The following is a 7,193-nucleotide window of genomic DNA, read 5'->3' as shown; positions in this document are numbered from 1 at the left end:
TAAGAGGGGGAAGTGGTGGATGACTCAAAGGAAACAGTATCATTGAAACCCAACAGGACTGACACCATGAAAATTAATATGTTTATAATATTTCTAATACATTTAACTGGAAACTTGTGTACATGTGTGTGACCTACATTTATGTAAGTGTCCTTGACCATGAGTGGGTCTTTAAAATTGGACAGTTTATGTGGATATGTATGCACATAAATGTAGAGACCCAAATTGATTTTGGTTGTTTTCCTTAATCTCTCTCCACTTTGATAATGAAGGATTTCTCTGTTGAAACTAGAGCTCACAAGCCTGTTAGTCTAGCTAAACATCTTGATTTAGGGACCTTTTGTTTCAACACATTGTTTGCTGAAATTATAGATGGCCAGCACATCTACCAAAATTATATATGGATTATGGGGATCCAAACTCTGGTCCTCACATTTGTGTAGTAGTCACTCTACAGATGACATCACCCCAAAACATATAAGGAGATTTTACTTGCTCCGTGTTCCATTATTTGTTTAGAAGGGTCTTTCCATCCTTCTCATACATATCTTCCATTCAATAAGTAGCTATTCATTTATTTTCACCAACAATTCTTCATCTTCTAACATTTCTGCTTCCTCACCTGCACAGATCTCTCAGCCCTGAGGAGGGGTTTTCTGAAAACGTAACCATCATGAAGGAGGAAAGGAATCTTTAAATTTCATTCTAAAATAATTATTTCTAACTAGTAACTACTCTACTAGTGATCAGAGGTGTAGACTCCAGAATTCACAGAAATTGGTGAATTATTTGGATTGAGTGTGAGTATCTGTTTTTACTTTGCCTCCTTTTAAGCATTATGTTTTTCATTTTTTGAAAATATTTCTTTTGTCCCACAATATATCTTGCTATTAGTGTCCCCTTCCTCATCTGCATATATTCCAGGGAATTTCCACTATACAAGGTTTCCAGATCCACCTGTCATGATGCTCTTCTTCTGGGTTTCTTAGATCCTCTGGATCCTTCAATATCCCCATTCTCCCGTATTTCCCTCACTATTCTTAAGCCTCTAAACTAATCTGATTTCCTCCCAGCATACATCACAGAGATACGTGCACCTCATAGCTTTCCTGGCTCTAGCTCTCTCTCTTTCCTGATGTCTTCTGGTCTCCTGATGCTGAATTCCCTACTCCATCCTCTAACTCCTCCTCTTTTGGAGGCCAAGACATCCAGCCTTATCTTCTCCCCTGCCTGGCAATTGGCTATAAGCTGCTTTATTGGGATATCAGGGGACAACCGAGGAGCAGTATTTATACAACATTGAGATAGAAGATTCTCAGAACAAGAATAATAAACTGATATGAGAAGTAAATAAATCATCATTTGATTTATAAAATAACTGCATGCCTACATTGATCCTCTACATATGTATTGTGGCTAAGTAGCTTGTGTTATTGTGGGATTCCTCTTCCTAACAGTGTAGCAGGGGCTGTTTTTGACACTTTTGCCTGATTGTGGGACACGATTCCTCCTTCTGGCTTGAATCATGCAGCCTTGATGGGATAATATGTGCCTAGTCTTGTCCTGCCATGTTTGGTTTCACCTTGAAATTATGCTTATTACCACTCCTGTATGATATCCACAGCATTACTTCATAAACATCTAGAAACAATATCATATTTAACGAGCAGTATGTTTTTGTTAGTTCCAATAGTGTGAATGTCTTCCCCAAATCTCTCATCAGTACTGTGTTGTCATAATGATTGTGTCAGAAGAAAAGGTCTTTCATAAGTTTTTTAATCAGAAGGGCTCATGGTGTCTAGAGTGTGTTTCTGAAATGTGGATGATTAATTACTGTGAGCTTAGTTTATTATAAAGCCAGTTCAGCTTCCATCTCCTTCCAGTTTCTCAATCTGTTTGATCATTTGAGAAAAACCTCGATTGTGTTGTGGATCAGCAATAATTCCCTTATCATACGCTGCTATCTTGGTAATGAACTTCACAGCCTCCAGACTGTAAGAAATAAATTTCTACAAATCTAATTGGCTAGTATGTGATATTCAGTTGCAGAAAAAGAACTAAGGCTTGAGTTTTACTGTCTTCAGCAAAAAGCTGCTTGCTTCTTCAGCTAACGATAATGTTTTCTATTCATTTAATACACCTAATTCTTGTTAAAGCACCAATTACACTATTACCTTCTGAATAAATGCTTGGGTGAAACAAGAGGTATTTGATGCGATGGATGGTTATTGGATAAAATGTATTGTGGCTCCTCCAATTTTGCTATATACTGAAAAGTATTTTCCAAATTGAAAATTCAGTCATCCTTTGAAGATGGTATAATACGTCATCATATTTTGAGATTAAGATCTACAAATTCCTTACATCAGTGTATAAGAGAAATCATTATGTACAAATCATTAATTCAAAACAAAACCAATTTTTCAAGTGTATTTTCTTTTTCAAATATGTTTCCATTTAAAGAGAACTTTAACTGCAATGCCACATTAAGGAAATAACTATCACACCTTCTACCTATTACATATATCTAGGTTATTTCATATACAAATTTAATAGAGAATATTTCAAAATGTTTCAATTCATTGCCACTTTAGTATCACAAAAGGAAAATGAGGTTTCTAATGCATTATTAATTAAATATATGTCTGTATTTTATTGAATAAATAAGAATAAAAACTAGAAGCCTACAGAATAAAATAAGAATTAAATCAGCCTAGTAGCTTACACATTTTAGGAAAATGATTGTTCCATCTTCTCTCTTCATTAATTTCCTAATTATGTATCTTTATGCTTTCCAATAGGTACTTACATGTTTACGGGCTGTGGAATGGTTAGAAGGCTACTGTTTACAGTCCATGAATTGTGTTTCTCCACTTCTGCGCAGCTATATCTCACCTGTGGAACACATATGCGATCACTTGAAATGATAAAAAAAAATCTTACCCACTCTACTCTCCCCATAGCCTTAGTGCATTGAGTAAGCGGTATTCCCTAGACATTTTTTTTCTTAGTAGCACTGGAGATGTGCTTACCATATATCATGCCTTCAAGTCAATAGCTTATTCCTAGTCAATTGTCGAAATAGTAACGTTAAGTAATCAACTTCACATCAGCATTGTCAACTGTCTTGAGCAGTTGAAGTCTGTTCCTATCCTTCTATGGTATTTTGTCTTGCTCTCCTCAAACATTCCAGCTATACTTGCACTTTCTAGTGCTCCAGCTCTTCCCTTTGGGTCTTCCTTGGACCTCCACCTTGGCTGAATCTCCTGGATGAATCCTCTACTTCCTTTCCTAATTGCTCTGCCCCTGGCTGGCAAGAACTCCATCCCTATTCTCTCCCCTGCTCACAGATTGGCTATAAATTGCTTTATTGTCATATCAGGAGGACAAGTGGGAAGCTGAATTTACACAACATTTAAACAGGAAACCAGAATTTATACTACGCAATAACCTTATGCCTACAATAACTTTTCAAATTTACACAACATAGGTGGCAAAAAAGGGAGTTCTCCACAAAGGTTAACATAAAAATAGAGAGCCTAGTAATTTAATACTTTTGGAAATAACTAAATTTTAATTAGTTCTTCTATCTTTCCCTTCCACTTTTACACAGAACTCCCCAAGCTCTGACTAATGCTTGCCTGTGAGTCTCAGCATCTGATTCAATCAGCTGCTGGGAGAACCTCTCAGAGAATGGTTAAGTTAGACTCCTGACCGTAAACATAGCAGAGTATTGTTAGTGGTGCCATCGTGGATTAATCTGTGCCAATCATTTAACTGCATAAATCATACATTGGAATCCCTGAGACATTCTCAGGTTAAGAAGCTTTCTGAAGGACTAAAAAGTAAATAAATTAAATAAATAAATAAACAAACAAACAAACAACAACAAAAATCCCCAACAGCAGCAACAACAAACAGAAGCATAATGATTATAGGGTAGCAAACACAGGGTAAAAAGTCCAGGTAAATCTATGAAATTCTTCCGGTTGTGAAATTCATGTATGGATAAATGAAATTCTTACACCAGCTTGGGCTGTGACAGTGAAGGTAAACTGGGTAGTGACAAATATCTATACCCCATTAAGACTGGACTCAATTTTCTTAACCACTATATTTTATTACAACTTAGTAACCGAGTGTACGTCGCTTATAACCCGACTAACCAAAACCATAGGAAAAGATGATTAAAGAACACAATGACAAAACTGTAAGGATATCAGTTCTGAGGAATGATTCTCCTGGCGTAATCAGCAGGATTTCTTCTGCTGGGACCTAGAGTAACCGGAATCAGGAATCTCAGCAGGAGACTGAGCCACAAAACCTTCCCTGGAGCAGTTCGAACCCCTACCCAGATCTAGCCAATGGACAGGACAGTCTTCACAGTTGAGTGGAGAATGGGGACTGACTTTCACATGAACTCTGGTGCCCCATATTTGACCACGTCCCCTGTAGGGGGAGGCCTGGTGGCACTCAGAGGAAGGATACCAGGTTACCAAGAAGAGACTTGATACCCTATGAGCATATACAGGGGGAGGAGGTCCCCCTCAGTCACAGACATAGGGGAGGGGAATAAGGGGAAGATGGGAGGGAAGGAGGAATGGGAAGACACAAGGGATGGGATAACCATTGAGATGTAATATAAATAAATTAATAAAATATATTTTTAGAAAAAGAAAGAAAGAAAATTGAGTCTACAATCCAATACAGATTTTCACTAAAGATCTTTTTGCCAAGTCTCTCCTGGTGCAGCACATCATCTGACTCTGTGAAGGTGACAAGTTTGATAGCAGTGTGCTGTCATGTATTCACTCTCCACCATCAATGCCATGCAAGCTACGTTAAGAGAACTATAAAAGCCCTAAGCCTTTATCAGTAACTGAATCAATGCCCAACCAGAGAGACCGAGTACTCTTAGGGGTGCCACAAACCCCTGTATATTACTGGCACACAGTTGGCACAAATAGAACACCAAACATGTTTGAATAGCAATAGTAATGAAAACAAACTGACTCCATGTGGATGGAGAACGAATAAGGAACAAATAGAACAAAACTTGGACTGTACAATATTAGATTATTTTTGAGTTGTAGTCAGAGACTCTCAGGAGGACCCAGTATGAAAAGGAAGAACAGGCAGTTCTTATGTTAACAGCTGTAAAGGCAAGAGATGAGGAAGAACATAAATAATTTATCTGAATGAGAGCAAGGTATATTCCTAATTTAATATATAACAGAATATCCCTTTGAATCCTTCATAAAATCAGGAAGAAAGTAGCATTAATTAAATATAGACTATCTTCCTGCAGGTAGCCCTGAGTTCAGTTGACTGAGCTTAAATAGCATCTGGACACATAGAGGAGTCCACAGTTAGGCGTGTTTGTGAAATATTGCAGTGGTATCTGCTATAGAATCAAGTGAGGCCTATTGACAGTCCTAGTCATAACAGATAGGTTTTATGTCTTCTTTCAATTTCATATAAGACCAGAGGGTAAGAGCATAGTGTGAATGTGTCACAAGCTTTGGGTGCATGTCATGAAGAAGAGTCAGGGTGGAACTAAACGGACATTTTCTAAACTTCTGACTAGTATTTTTAGTGGTGGAAGTTTATATGTGGGCTGATGAAAAAGAAATGTAAACTACAGTTGAATAACATAATTGATACTGTGAACTAACTGCTAGCATAGAGTGGAAGCTATGCCTACTTGTACAATAGAGGGACAATTGTTTTCTTTAATGTTTACTTCATAAATGGGAACTCACACATGGTACCATAATCCAGTGCTAAATTACCTGGCTGGGAAGGTCACATGTCCCAGTGGAAGCAATTGCTATTGTCATGTTAGCTAAATGGGTGTGATATATCTGTGTAATGGACTCCTGTGAATTGGTTTACAACAATAGAATAGTTCTGTTCTCAAACGTGATCAGTCATTGACGGAATCTTACCTTTCGTAATGGGTAATGTACTGCAGACATCCCAATATGGTTTTGTTCCTGCACATAAGTGGCTGTTCCTATGGCATAGGTACCCCAGATGAAGGAAAATAAGAAGACAAGTACAACACAGTTTCCAAGGCTTGGGAAACATCTTAGAAGAGGAGGCAGCATGAATACAAGAGGCAGATGGGTGGGTAAGATACTATGTGGACATTTCTTACAAATAGCAACATTTTTGTTGAGGTAGTAGGCAGGCTCATAAAACTCAGAAAGTAATCAAAGAATGCAAGGCTCAGTAAGTGAAAAAATCTTACAAGCCCCTGAATCTTATAAATGGTACAAGTTTAGAAAAGCAGGGGGAGGGTTGCTAAGAGAAGAGATCCTCTGATCAACCAAGGTGCCTTCACACTGTTCAGAGAGCTCTGAAGTTGAGTCATTTTTGGTTTTCCACTCATGCTAGGGTGTGCTTTCAGTGATCCAGCTCTCTTTGTGTTGTTTGTGCACTTAGAAAGAATACTTTGCTCATGATCCTATATAACAGATATCAATTTTCTGTCAGAAGACCTAGAATTCTTAAAATTGAGACCTGGATTCTATAGGTTTACATTGAACTTTACTGTCAAAAATATTTTTCCTGATGACTCTAAGAAAACAACAAACAAACCCCAACAAAGACAAATCTACCAAAAACCAGTTTTTATGGCCACATCACCACACCTGCCTAAACCTAGGCTTACTTGTACTCAAGTTGGCGCTGTTTAGTACTTGGATGAGAGAGAAAATAGCTTGTTTAAAAGACCTCTGGAATGTCAAGTACTTTACTGATATCTAATTAAAACAGTTTATGAAGTCTAGAAACTAGAAGGCATGAAATGTAGCTGCTGCTTAATAAATAATTCTTGAAAAAAGAATTTATGTTTCTCAGGATAATACATAAAGTTGGCACATTTAGCGCTGGTTTCATTAATTGGTGAAAGTCTTTTAATAATCTAAATGAAGCAATACTTGTTCTTTATTGAAGAAAAAGAACAATATTTTAATAATTGTAAAAATATCTAATAATTTAGAATATAAAATTGATTTTGGAGGAAGAAACCATAGGATTAAAAGCAATGAGCTGCCCTTCAGAAAGATTATTTTAGATACATGTGGATTGGAATATTCAAGTTGAAAGGTAATCAAATTATGTAATCAAAGTATTTCCTGGAGACACTTAATTCAGCTTACTTATGTCTTGATCCCTAACATATATGT

This window comes from Acomys russatus, chromosome 22 (assembly GCF_903995435.1).
Source record: "Acomys russatus chromosome 22, mAcoRus1.1, whole genome shotgun sequence".
NCBI lineage: Eukaryota > Metazoa > Chordata > Mammalia > Rodentia > Muridae > Acomys > Acomys russatus.
Note: the sequence above shows the minus strand (reverse complement) of the source record.